Source organism: Trichosurus vulpecula, chromosome 9, assembly GCF_011100635.1.
Source record: "Trichosurus vulpecula isolate mTriVul1 chromosome 9, mTriVul1.pri, whole genome shotgun sequence".
Taxonomy (NCBI): domain Eukaryota; kingdom Metazoa; phylum Chordata; class Mammalia; order Diprotodontia; family Phalangeridae; genus Trichosurus; species Trichosurus vulpecula.
In genome coordinates, this window is record NC_050581.1 from 76,963,153 (window position 1) to 76,977,028 (window position 13,876).

A 13,876-nucleotide genomic window follows, 5' to 3' on the forward strand; every position below is an offset into this window, starting at 1 on the left:
CCCAAACTGCTTCCAAACCCAGCTTGTTCACTGCTATGCCCTTCTGCTTCCTATAGCTATCTGACTGGCAACCTCCCCAACAGACTGCCCACAAGCTCACTCTTCTTTCCCAAAACAATTCAGAAAAGGAGATGACCATAAACTTGGCTCCAGTTTGCTGTTTCAGGTTGGCACTCAATTTAGGAAGAGTTGGCCCAACTCATAAGCGACTGCTGTTAAAAAAAAAAAAGACTATTTCTAGGACTAGCCAGGAAATAAGGATATCGAAAGAAAATTACTGTGTTTAAAAAAAAATACTGAATTTAGAGCAGATACTAGATACGGCCTTCAGCAAATCAACTTAAGGAACTTAAGCTGAGAGGCTTTCAAATCCTTTTAAAAAATGAGATTGGGGGCAGCTAGGTGGTGCAGTGAACAGAGCACTGGCCCCGGAGCCAGGAGGACCTGAGTTCAAATCTGGCCGCAGACATTTGACACACTAGCTGTGTGACCTTGGACAAGTCACTTAACCCCGACTGCCCAGCTTTCCCCCCTCAAAAAAAAATGCCATTTATCAGGTGTATTATAGGTATACATAGAAGGGACTCTTGTTCAAAGAAAAGTCGCAATTTACAAACATTCAGTTTATTCAGAAGAACTTTAATAGACAATTGCAATTAATGACATAATATGTAACAAACCACCAATCAAGGGATGCTAATACAAACTAAGGGTGCCATTTGTCTAAACTTGAGCTCAGATATTAGCTCCCTGCAAACTCAAGCACACCCAGATACCTGCACTAGGCACAGAATAGTTGGAGATGATGGATGGGAAGGTGTGAGTGATGATGCCCTCATACTCAACTCCCCAAATGTCCCAACACTGGGAAGGAAGGAAAATAGGCATTATACACTATGTGCCAGGTGCCATGCTAAGCACTTTACAAATACTATCTCAACTGATCCTTATAACCCTGGGAAGTAAGGCACTATGATCTCTTCTAGGTTGTAGCTAAGAAAACTAAGCCAGAGACAGCAATCTCAAAATAGGCCAGGAACCCAGGTCTGGCATCAGTGGCGTTTTTCTGTACAGGTCCTGAGACATTTGGTAACCAAGTCCTTGGTTCTGGGCTGCATTCCTGAGGCTCAGGTTTAGCAAAAAGGGCTTTGCCCTGATCATTTAATTTGGACAATTTACACTAAGACCCAGGGCAATAGATTGTTGGGGAGAGGTTAGAGAAACAGTCCAGAAAAGGACCATCTTCAGCTCTGCATTTAACTATAGTAGGACTTTATGAGTGACAGACTCCAATTCATGGCATTACTCCTACAGAGGCTGCAACTCTACCCTGTGGCACCATTATTTCCCATATGTTGTGAGGTAGATTCACAATGGATGCCAGAGACAGCAATTTATTTTTCCTAGCTGTTTTCATCCTTTTGTCAGAGGTAAACCTCAGACAAGTATCTTTTATGGCAGGTGCCGCCTACAGCTAGTATGGAGTAGCTGCATTTGCAAATTCATCTACATATATGTATGTATTCTGTCAAAATGTGTTATGGCATAGGGCCACACACACACGCAGTCACTGAATGGTACTGGGAAATGGGTCTTCTCCACACTATGTTCTCTCCTTCCTTCCCCAACCACAACAAAGCTGCTACCATGGTAGAAGTGATCCAAAGGAAGGATGCACCTTGGAGCCAGGACACTGAGAAAGCTCCTAAGCACCAGGTGATGCTGTGTTCTAGCTCTATACTTCCATCTCCTTGGCACTTAAATACCTGGAACAATGGGTGAGGGAGACGGCGGGCAGAAATGGACAACAGGAATAAGGCATAAACACCAGGAAGTAGAAAGCTGCTTTAGCATGGAGGCATGCCGTGTTTTTCATTTTTAGATACAAAGGTTTGAAAATTTTATACAGTGAATGGCTATTCAGCTATTGTCAGCTACTGGCTAGAGCCCCTTACCATCCACAACCAAACTGCCTTTTCACTGTGGGCAGACTGGATTTTATCTTCAAGGTGCCCCCCACCCCCAGCTCTAAATCTTTAACTTACCCACAACACAAACAGAAATTCATGCAGGAGAAACTGTTGTAGCTTGCCATGAAATCTAAAAATAATAATAAAAAAAAACACCACGATGTATTTAGAAGGAACAATTCTTGAGAGACTGGTGACTTCCTGCCACCCATTTTTCAGTTGATGTCCAATTAATTATAATCTTTATTGAGCCTCAGCCTTGCTAGATAATCAAACTGCATATGCAGGTTTCATACGAGGTGTCAGAAATGGAATTGTCTCATCACTGGCTCAGACTATATTAAAAATAAAAACATGTACAAATCTCACCTATTTGGTGGTGCAGTTCATCCACAGCACAGGATACACCTAAAAGTTTAAAGAGTGCAGTTATTACCTACAATTCAATGGAATAAAATTCTGAATAAATCGCAGTTCCCGAGCAGAAGTCAATAAATTGCAGCCTCAGATCTCAAGTATAATCAGGTATTGGCATTGGCAATACTCATACGAGGTGTCAGAAATGTGGATTTCATCACCGGCTACAAAGAAGGTGTGGCAAATGGCCCAAGGTAATTAAAAGCTCAGGTCTATTGTATTCCAGGTCATTTTGTGGACGGAGAATGCTTTCACTAGCAACTATGGAATTTCCAGGACCTACCTGAGATCAGGTTAGCTGATAACTTAGAACAGGAAAAATGATATCCCTAAGCTTTTCAAAAGAATTCCTCCGGTGGTCTCCCACTAGGTGGCAGCAAATAAGCGGCACAACAACTGCTTACTAAGTAAGAGTGAAGACAACCAACCCAACAATTGAAGTCGGACTCGGGATTACAGTCCCAGACTCATTATTTTCCCCAACTAGGCACTTTGTTACCTGGATTAATTACTCCATTACCTGGGTACGGCAGTTAATACATTTATTAAAGCGTCTACTATGAGCCAGGCACTGTGCTAGAGCACGAGGGATACAAAGAATAGTGAACACAGTATATCCGCTTCTTCCACGTCAGAGTGAAGCTGGGAGGGGGTTACCTTGGGGCCCATGACCATGAACGCCTTGCTTTACGACCAACGGGAGCTTACTCACGCCCATTGCCTAGCGTGGAGGGGCTCTCAGAAGTTTCCACCTTAAGAGCCTGATACAGAGAATGAGACAACTAGCCCCGGGCTCCCCAGTTAATCAGTAGGCGACCTAGACTAAGTTACGAGACCAGCCCTCCGGGAAAGCAGACAAATAAAAGTTCCATAGAAATGGAAATACCCTTGGTGGGCGTGGGGCAAGTTTCAGTTCCTTCCCTCAAATTTCACACGTGGCCTTAAAGTCAAGGCTGATTCTACCTAACTTTGCCCTTGGGTAGGCTGTGTACCCTTCTGCAGACCTCAATTTCCCCATCTGTAAAAGGAGCAGAGCGGGATAGGTAATCTTTTTAAGATTCGTTCGCGCTCCTACAGGAGTGAGGCCCGCCCACGTGGTTCGACTAGTTCAGTGTGCACGCGGAGCACGAAGGTAATAAGCGAAGGCCGGCCAGGCCAGGGCCAGAGGCCCCGCTCACCTCGATCGTCTGGCGGCGCCGCAGGAAAGCTCCACCTGCTGGAAGATGAGGCCCTTTCGGTTGTTGTTCCCAGGTACTACAGCAGGGTGACAGAGTAAGAGTGAGGCCTGCCCGGAACTCGGAGTTAGCGGTGCCCGGCCAAGCCGAAGCGCAGAAGAACATGCCTAATTACGCAGCCAACAGCAAAGCGCGCGAGCCTCAGAAAGAACGGGAAGCCTGCCTCTTCTGGTTTTTATAGAGCACTAGTACCCTGGCTCTACGATTGGCCTACCCCCACCGGAAGTACCCGCCCACTAATGCCCCTTGGCCCTCTGCCCCGTAGTTTCCGCAGCTCGCGGTCGCACTGATAGTCATTTCGACTCTAGTACATCTATCTGACGATGGCTAGCGTGCCTTCTCAGCGGGGCCACTTCCAGCCACGAGAACCGAAACTTCGCCCTACTATTGGGTCTGATCGGGATGGCCGGTGAACCAAAGCCAATAAAAATCCAAATTGTAACATAGAGTGATTTTGCCGCTTCCAATCAGGATCGGCCACGCGCGAGCCACCGGGAATTGTAGTTTTCTTCAAGGAATCCCCTCCGGCGGCTGCCGAGATCGATGAGGCGGAAGGACTACAAGTCCCAGAGAGCGCGGTTTCCGCGCGGTTCCGGCTTCTCGCACCCCGCCCCCTTCCCGGCAAGAGGAGGAGGAGGACTAAGGGGGTCACTATGTGCCCGGAGGAAGGGGCTTATTCCGCCGCCTCCGCTTTTGGGCAGCAGCTGACCGGTGAGTCCCCGCGGGGCAGCTCACGTAGGACCGGAGAGCTTTGGTGTTTAATGGGTTGCATGATCCCCGAGGAACTGGCGGCCGCCCTTAACTGTCACAGATTATGAGAAAGGGATTTGGGGGTGGTCGGGGCGGCCCCAGGACGGGGTGGAGGTGTCTGGCAGCCTCTAGCTGGGTTATTGGGGCCTGGTCGTCCCAGCCTGGGGGAAGGTGGGCACTGTCACGTCCGTGGAGACTGGGGATGGGGGTGGTCAAGATCTCCTGGGCCGTCACTCATAGAAAAGAGGGAACTGGGCTGTATGGGCTGGACTGGAGTCCGGAGGGTCAGCACTGCCTCTGGGGTGTCAGGGCCATCACAGACTTGGGGAAGGCCCGAGGCTGGCAGGACCCGCAGGCTGAGGGATGGGTTAGGGTTGTCTCAGACCAGATGAGGGGAGTCAGGCAGTGGAGCCAAGACCGTTCAAGGCTGGGGATGGGATGCTCCTGTAGTCTAGAGGGGAGAGGTTCGGTGGCATTTCAGGCTGAGGTGGCACAGGGTCGGGAACGTTCCTGGATAAAGAAAGTGGGGTGGTCAATGTCTTCACCTAATGGTAGGGACGGAGTAGGGACTGGAGAGGGGAGGATAAATGCTTGTGTTATTGGCTGGGTGGGTAAGACCCATTCCTAGGCTGGGGAGGAAGATGAAACCTGGCCACCACAGATTTGGCTGGGAGGGGTGGTGGTTAGAGCTACTATAGTGTTAGAAGGGAATAGATAGGTAAAGATCCTTACAGGCTGAAGGCTGAGCTGCCAGGGCAGTGACAAGATGGAAGTTAGGAGAGTCACTCCCCTACCTGGAAATGGGGAGAAGAAATCTTTTTATCTTAAGGTTACATGGTATTTGTGATCTAGGCTGTCTCTGGATGAAGAGTCAGAGCTCTTAAACTATGGACTATATATCCTGGCTGTTAAATTGACTGTGGTCCAAGCTATTGCCAAAGCACGTGTGAATTGGTGGTTATGGCACATGGCATGTGGGGAGAATAAAGTGACCGGCTGGGGCTATCTCCCTAGGGACTTGATCTTGATACTTTTCCAAAGGTGTAGATGATATCAGTCTTCTGACTTTCAGACTTGAATGCTGCCTGCTGTATAAACACTCAGTTGGGGGTTGGGGAATGTTTCTCCATTCTGTAGTGCGATAATTGTGTTGGGAATTAATGGTCTATGATTCTCTCTCTCCCTTGGTAGGCTGAAACTTCTGTGAAATTTTGCTACCTCTTCCATTTGTACAGATTCCATAGGCTGTGATGATCCTTCCTGCAGGCCTTTTAGCAGATGTTTCTAAGCTCCCACATTCTAAGCTCTACATGCCTTCCCAGAGTTTTTCCCTCCTTTTTCTGGCTGTGTGGCACTTATCCTTTTGACTTCTCTCTTCCTGTCCTCCTCCATAAGGAATCTCTGTTGCCTGTGGTTGTTCCTTCCTAGCTCAAATAGAAGATGACTCTTCAATAAACATTTCAGCTTCTCAAATGCTATGTCCTGACATCCACTTGGATTCTTTCTGATCCTGAGCATCTGTCCAATAAAATCTTCTTTTCCATCAGGGACTTTCTACCTTTGAATACCTTTCTGCCAAAAAGGACTGACTCTCAGACATTGCCTCTGAAACTCCAGTATACCTTTATGTTAACTACTTAGGGGTTTGGGTGGCTGAAAACATATCAAATAAGAAGTATACAAATGTAACTTTTCTAGAAAAGACAGCTCACCCTACAATGTAAAAAAAAGGCTAGTGAAGTATAGAAAAGTGCCTGGAAACTTGAAGGGAGTCCTTAGTGTTACAGTTATTCAGGATAACCCTCTGCTATTTTTGTTGCATTTTAAAAGAAATTTTGCAGAACAGTGCTGAGGGTACTTAGTCACATTTATGCTAGTCGTTGAAGGTGGGGCTTCACTTAAAAGGAGCTCCCAAAGGAGCTGTTCTTAGATTAGTGCTTTTTCTGTAGTCAGAGATGAATTTATCTCCTCCCTCCCACAGATTCCCTCACTACCATTATTTCAGAACCAGATGTTTTATACAATCAGTTAAATCATTTCCTTCTCAAGTATGCCAAGAGTTTGACAACTGAGGCTGTGACCACCTGTTAGTCGCCTATCTTAGAATGTGAGTTCTTTTTGGACAAGGGCCATGTTTTTTACCTTTCTCTGTATCCCTAGTGCTTAGCACAGTGCCTGGCATAAAATAAGTGCTTGAGTGCTTGTCAACCGACATCTTCTCTTTCCATTACCACTATGACTCAGAATTACACAAACTGATGACTGAGCTGGTATACAAGCTTCTGCCCATTTGGTCTTTCTCTGCCTCATACCTAGCAAGTCCTTCTTGATACTTTTCCAATATCCAGTTCCCCTAATGCTTAATTGCTTAACCCTTTTCTCCAGCTCCTTTGCCCCCTTACTTTTGTAATAATAATAACTCATGTTTGTACAGGGCTTTAAGATCTGCATAGCACTTTCCTCTCAACAGCTTAGTGAGATAGGCAGCACAAATATTAAGTGTTATCTCTATATTTTCCCCAAGTATTATTACTCCAATTTTTTCAGATGAAGAAACTAAGACTCAAAGATATAAAATGACCTGCCCAGATTGCCGAGCTAATGAGTGTCAGAGCTGTGATTCCAGCCCAGGCCTCTCCTCTATATAAGTCTAGCATTCTTTCTATTGATCCATGATGCCTCTGGTTCCTCTATACCTCAGCTATAATTCTCCCCAGTTTCATGTTTCTCTGCTAGCCTCTTTCACCATATCTTTGGAACCTCATTCCTTTGTAAACAAACTTCATTTCATCCTCTCACAGTCACCTGGAATTAAAGGAAACCTGGTTTTCCCCTGAGGTCATGTCACTTACCTCTCAAGTGCTGGTCACATCTCTCCTGGTCTCAGACTCGTAGCGCCAGGAGGAAGACTTGGCGTAGTCCTTGTTTCCTGTCGAAACCTTTGACCTTTATTTTGTCACAGTCACTCAGCAATTTCTTTTGAATTTCCTGAGGACCATCTGAGGATCTGGATTTAAGTGCTTACTCTGTTATTTATATATTTATATATAAATATTTATTTATATTTATATTTATATCACCCGTGTGACTTTTACTTCCCCCTCAGGGCCTCAGACCTCTCTCCTGTCAAATATCTCAGAGGTCCTTTCCAACTGGAAGTCTTGTCATTTCTCCTCCTCTCTGTTATTGTTATCTATCTATGGGAGACTTTCCCACCTTCCTCTTATGATCTCAATACCCAGTTTAGTCCTTCTCTTTAGTCTATATTTGCTGGCATCCTTAATGACAGCTCTCAAGTCCAATAGGACTTAAAGGAAACCAGGGAAGCCATTAGGTGGAGATGAGGAGAGAGAGTGTTCCAGGCATGGGGCCAGCTGGAGAAAATGCCTCCAGTGGAGAGTTGGAGCATCTTGTTCATGGGACAGCCAGGAAGCCAGTGTCACTGGGTCAAAGAGTATGTGGCAAGGAACAAGGTGTAATGAGATTGGAAAGGTGGCAGGGGACTAGGTTATAAAGGGCTTTGAATGCCAAATAGAGGACTTTGTATTTGATCTTGAAGGTAATAGGGAGCCACTGGAGTTTATTGAGTAGGAGGGTGTTGAGTAGGGGAACAATGATCTCCTATGATCATAGGCCCCTGCTAGATCTAAATCAATGAATCCATGTAGTTATAATGTACACAAAATGCTTTGCAAACTTTAAAGTCCTATATCAACATAATTATTATTATTATTAATATTTCTGTATTTGAAACCCTTCTCAGACTGGCTCCCACCTACCTTACCAGTCTTATTTTGCACTGATTATATAACAGGTAAACTATACTACTGCGACATTTAAAAAGTTCAAGAGACATATATTCTGGGTAATCAACTATTTTGTTAATAATGCTATCATTTTATTAATAAAAGGGTGTCAACCAGACTGAACCGGTCTCTAATCTGTGGGTGGCTAGAGCCAAACAGAGCAGGCTAGAGACAGGAGAGTCAGGAATCAAACAGTAGTTTAATTTCAAAGTGAAGGAGCTTGCATGCAAGGAGGCAGATTAGACACAGGTGTGGGGGGGAGCCTGTTGGGGGGACCTGCTTTAGTGTGGCTGAACCTTGATTTACATGCTTGTGACTAGAGAAGCAGTCAAAATAGTAATGAGGCACAACAGCAACAGTGAGGTAAGGTTGTTTAGTGACAAAAAGTCCATTTATAGCAGGGCTTCATGTCTGGGCCTGTTGGTGCTTGCTTGAGCTCAGAGACCATCAGTTCTAGAAGGTGAGCACAAAGGATTGTTGTTATGCCAAGTTCAGGGCACAGCTTGCTTGCTGGGCCTTAGCTCTGGAAAACAGGGTCTCTCTTAATATCTTGACAAAGGTCAGTGACACTCTTGAATGCCAAAGATCCCTCATACAGGTGGGCTTACAGTATATATGCCCTTGGAAAAGTGGGTGTTTCTAAAGGCAGTAGTCAACTCTGATTGGTTAGCAAGTGGTGTGGGGGGCAGGGGGGGGGGAATATATGAATATTACAATAAGAGGTGGACCCATTTCAATAGGGGGTTGGGGGGGTGTAACTTTATGTCACTTACTGCTAAATTGCCCAGCCTTGGCCACTCTGTTCAAAGAATTTATACCCCCCCACCCCACTACCCAAGCCTGAGCAGAATGCTATTGGACAGAGTTTCATCTTAGATTAAATTCCATGTAAGATGGGTGGGATCTGAACCAGATTGAGGAGAGAGTTGATTCATTCTATCTCATTATCAGTAATATCCTTCAGAGACTGAACTTTGAAATGAGGAATTTAGAAAAAAACTCTGGATCTCCCCAAATCAGTGGTTATTAATAGTCATTTCTTTCCCTACCTAGTTTTTCCTTGAGCTCACCCTACCCTGTCCTGACGTTATGCCTTTGTGTATGTCATCCCCATGCCTGGAATAGTTAAAATCCTTCTCTTCCTTCAGGATCCAGCTTAGGTGCCACCTCCTCCATGAAGCCTTCCTTTTTCTACTCAACTAGTAATGATTCCTCCCTCCCTCCAAACTGTCTCCCCTGTTTGGCCTTGTCCAAACAACTAGTACATTCTAACACGTAATTATTTGTACACATGCCTTATACCCTTATTGCATTATGAATTCTTTGGGGAATTATGTTGTTTTTCACTTCTGTATAACCAGACATAAGTACAGTACACTGCACACAGTAGGCATTCAATATTTATAGAATTGGTCAGTAGATTGGTATATCAGCCACATGGCTTAGTGAATGAAGCCTTTTAGATAAGTGGAGAATGTGAATGAAAGTTGTTAGGCTCAAGGGGCCCCTTTGTAGTATTTGCTGAAATGCTAATCTTCTTGATAAAATGAGGAAAGGTTGTCCCGTTTTGATGCTGAATTGGACTCTGAGCCTGGACTCCCTGCCTCTGTTATACCCTTAGCCTGCCCTAGAGAAAACCTTTAGAAGTCACTAACAGAGGCCCTCAGCCTCCAGGTATGGCTAGGCAAGCTGTTTTGGCCAGCTTGGCTTGATTCCAACAGGCCCATCCCCTGCATTCCATACTCCCAACAATGGCTGCTCCTCCAGGGGAGCTGGGGTCTAAGGATTCCAGACAAGCCATTCTTCTGCCAGCTCTTGAGGGCCAAGTGTGGTTTATTTGGAAGGAACACAGTGAAGGCTCAGCTGATGGGATTGAGTGTGACAGGGGCTTGTTTGGAAGCAAAGGAGACAGCCAGAGAGCAAGCCCCTCTCTGACCTCTGGGGGCATCACAGCCCTGCACAATAATTGATATTCACCGTGAGAGTGGCAGCAGCTCATATTTATGTAGTGATTTAAGGTGCTTTACTCACAACAACCCTGTGAGGTAGGTGCATCATCAAGGCAAGATTAATTTATGCTTGATATTCTTTGTTTAAGAATAATAATAGTTAACATTAATATAGTGCTTATTTGATGCTCAAAAAAAGCCTGGGAGGTAGGTGCTATTGTTATCCCTACTTTACAGATAACTAAGGCAAACTAAGGCAAATGGAGGTTAAGTGACTTGTCTAGGGTCTCACACAGCTAGCAAGTATGCAAGGCTGGATTTGAACTCAAGTCTTCCTGATTCCAGGCCCAGCACTTTAGCCTCTGTGCTACTTAGCTGTCCCAGTGGCATGTATTTCCCAACAGATTTCCATTCAGGCTGGTGAAAAATTAAAACAAGTTTTGGCATTTAAAATGGTAAGCTTTATTTATTCGGAGAATTTGTTGTTTGATCACCTTCCACAATGAGGATGGATAAGTGAAATGCTACTTCAATAAACTGATTATATTCCAGGGCCAGGATGGTCGACAGACCATAAATGCAGAGATTGGTTAAAAGATGAGAAATCACCCTAGGCTGGAGGAGGAAGGACTTAGTGGATCTTGAAATGATAAATAAAACAATATCCTTTTGCCCATTCATAAGCAAAGGTAGCAAGGAGCATGGTATGTGTGGAGGAGAGTGAAATTAATCTGACTAGAATTGAAGAGACATGGTATAGAATAGGACAAAGAGGGGAATAAAGTTGAAAAATCGATAGAGAATGGCCAGATTGGGGTGGACCTTGAATGTCAGGCTATGCGGTTTGGGTTTGATCTGGAGGCTTTTGGCCTAGGGAAGGATAGGATTAAAGTTGGGCAGATTGAAAGGGGGAGGCTAGATACAGTCAACAGCATTTATTAGGGGCTTACAGTGGCTCCCTATAGCAAGCATTATGTTAAGCCCTGGAGATACAAATACAAACAAAAAGAAAAATCATTCCTGTCCTCAAGGAGTTTACATCCTAATGGGGGAGGGGGAGGCAGGACATGAAAGGGAACTGAAATGCAGAGGGGATAAGCAGAGAAGGGACTATATTGAGGTGGTAAAGTCCAAAGAGTCAGAAACTGCCCTGGGAGAGGAATGAAGGAAGGCTGACCTGAGACCTTCTCCAAAATGGAGGTTCTGGGAGGAACTCACCAATGGGAACAGGGGGCCATGGGGGAAAGGAGACCAGTTACAATAAGACCTGGTCCAGGTTTGGGGGTTCTGGGAATAGAGAAGGAACTAATCTGAAGTTGTGTGCAAGGAGTGATCCATGGGATTTGATGTAGGAAAGGGAAAGGGAGAAGTTGGAGGGTGATGTTGAAAGAAGGGTGACAAATGGTGCCATTGACAAAATTTCAAGTTGAGTTGAAGGGATACCCCTAAGGCATCTGCCTCCTGCAGGCCAGTCCACAGCATACTGGGCCTCACACTATTCCAGTAGAGATGACTCAGTGGAGACTGGCAGAGTGAATGAAAGACAGAGATTCCTGTTGCCATTCAGTTGAATTGCCTTCAGGGTATTTGGGCAGTGGGCCAGAGAAGTGCCTAGATACAGCTGCCCAGACACACACTGCATGTTCCAGGGAAGAACGTCGGGGTGAGAGGAATCTAGTGGCACATCTGGGAGAAAGTCTATGTTTACGTTGCTATGGGAAATCCATGTTTCTATAGTATTTGGAGCCTTTGCTCATAGGCCCCAGTGACATACAGCTGCCTCTGGGATGTGGGGTGGCAGCCAGCACACAGCCTCATAGAGGGCGAGGAACATCTTGGCCAGGATACCAGGTCAGACTGTTCATTCCAATGGAAAGAACCCTCTGGGATCATCATCAGGTCCCACGTGCAGCTTGTGGGGCTTCTGGAAGGAATCCAACAAGCACAGCCTCCCACCTGGAGCTCTGTTTAACTGTCTCTAAAGTCAGACCAGAGTCCACCCAGCTGGGAGCTGATGTTTTCACCAGTCCAGCTCTCCACCCTTCAGGATTATTGCTGCGGAACGTGCAGCTTAATTATGGTTCCAGATCTCAGCATGTGCTGTTCTCTGGAAAATGTCAAACTACTAGGACCCGCCTGCATGCAAGCTGGATGCATAAAGGCTCAGGGCCAAGAAGCACATGCTAAAGCCTCTTCTTTTTCTCATACTCTGGCAGACCAGGCAGCCTGTGACCCTAACAGCAGGCGGCTCTGTTCTGAATACCCAGCCTCAAGAAGAATGTTGAGAGTCTTCCCTTCAAGAGTCACTTGACTCCTGAAGTCCAAGCCTGAAAATACAAATTCCATCCAAGGTGAACCAGGAACTATTGGTCTCCCCTGGGTGATTCTAATGATCCAGGACTAAAAGAGATCTCAAAGCACATCCAGATCCCCAGATTCTAATAAGAATAGTCAATCAGTCAACAAGCATTTATTAAGTGCCTACAATGTGCCAAGTACCATGCTAAGCACTGGAGATACAAAAAGGCAAAAGACATTCTGTCCTCAAGAAGCTCACATTCTAATGACAGGGACTGTATCTGTGACTTTATTGGTATAGGAAGCTATCAAATGAGAAAACTCCCTCCAACAGTGGAGGGCAACACCTTCTCTGTAGTCTCTGACCCTAGAGTACAGAGAGGGTAAGTGCTTTGCCCAAGGTTATACAGCCAGAATATATCAGAGGTATGACCTAAAGCCAGGTTTTTGTGACTCCTAGGACGGCTCTCTATCTCTTGTGCCATGTTGCCTTGTAATAAACAAAATAAATGCAAAAGAAGTAGTGCATGGTGTAGTGGATTGGTACCAGAAGACCTGGGGTTCTAATCCTCATCCTGCCACCAACTTATGTGCAAATCCTTGGACCTCTCGGATACTCCATTTCCTGACCTGTAAAATGGTTAGTCTCTAAGTGCCACCCCCTCCCCCCCCTTCTAGATCTAATATTCCATGGGTTAGAGAAGAATTTGATTGGTGGGTTAGAATGGTCGTGAAAGTGTTCATGGAAGATGTGAACCTTGAAAAATGGGTTGAAAATACAAGGATGGAGCAGTGTGGGCTGGTGGGCCAGCTTTCCAGGTGATGGAAATGTTTTTCTTCTGGGTGACCTAAACAAAACAATGGAGTTCTCCAACTGTTTCCCTAGAAGAGACCTCAGAGCCCAAAGGTGTTAGGCAGGAAGTTTGGAGAGAGAAGGAAAGGACATCTTTTTCTTCATACGTAAATATATGTTCTCAAGAAATTGCATTACTTATACCTGTTCCCTAAACTTATCATTCCATTTCTTACCTCTGTTTTCATACAAGGCATCTCCCGTGGCTGAAATACATTCCCTTCTCTTTGCCTGTCATAATCTTTATCTTCCTTCAAGGCTCAGTTCAGGTGCCACCTTCTCTGTGAAACCTTCCATGATCTCCCTCCTCCTCCTCCTCTTCCTCCTTCTCCTCCTCCCCTCTCCCTCCTCCTCTTCTCCCCTCTCTCTCCCTCCATCCTTACACCCCATCTCTCTGACTCTCTGTCTGTCACACACACACACACACACACACACACACACACACTCTGCTAGGGCTCTCTTCAAGTTCTCTTGCATTATAGTTCTCCAACAGAATGTAAACTTCTTGAGAGCAGGTACTATTTTATTTTCCCTTTTGTCTTTTTATCCTTGTACCTTTCATCCCTTTAGTACACTGTACACAGCAGGCACATAATAA

General features: G+C 45.4%; 1 protein-coding gene, 1 long non-coding RNA gene and 2 other non-coding genes across 8 annotated transcripts in view; 1 reads left to right on the forward strand and 3 right to left on the reverse strand.

The window, feature by feature from the left end:
• Positions 1-618: 618 nt before the first annotated feature.
• Positions 619-3,773, reverse strand: LOC118831751. Its single transcript, XR_005009152.1, has 3 exons — positions 3,566-3,773; positions 2,340-2,378; positions 619-2,100 (listed from the first exon to the last, which is right to left on the reverse strand). It is a non-coding gene; the product is annotated as an uncharacterized LOC118831751 (long non-coding RNA).
• Positions 2,219-2,301, reverse strand: LOC118832432. Its single transcript, XR_005009194.1, has one exon. It is a non-coding gene; the product is annotated as a small nucleolar RNA SNORD60 (small nucleolar RNA).
• LOC118832433 lies at positions 2,470-2,553 on the reverse strand. The gene has a single exon (XR_005009195.1). It is a non-coding gene; the product is annotated as a small nucleolar RNA SNORD60 (small nucleolar RNA).
• A 447-nt stretch (positions 3,774-4,220) lies between the features above and the next one.
• Positions 4,221-13,876, forward strand: part of TRAF7 (TNF receptor associated factor 7) — a 57,276-nt gene continuing 47,620 nt past the window's right edge. For 4 of the 5 annotated variants that reach the window (XM_036738312.1, XM_036738315.1, XM_036738316.1 and 1 more), the window contains exon 1: positions 4,248-4,333. The gene's annotated coding sequence lies outside the window, so the exon portion shown is untranslated. Of the gene's footprint in view, positions 4,334-13,876 lie in introns of all 5 variants that reach the window. The other variant, XM_036738314.1, reaches the window with a different exon arrangement.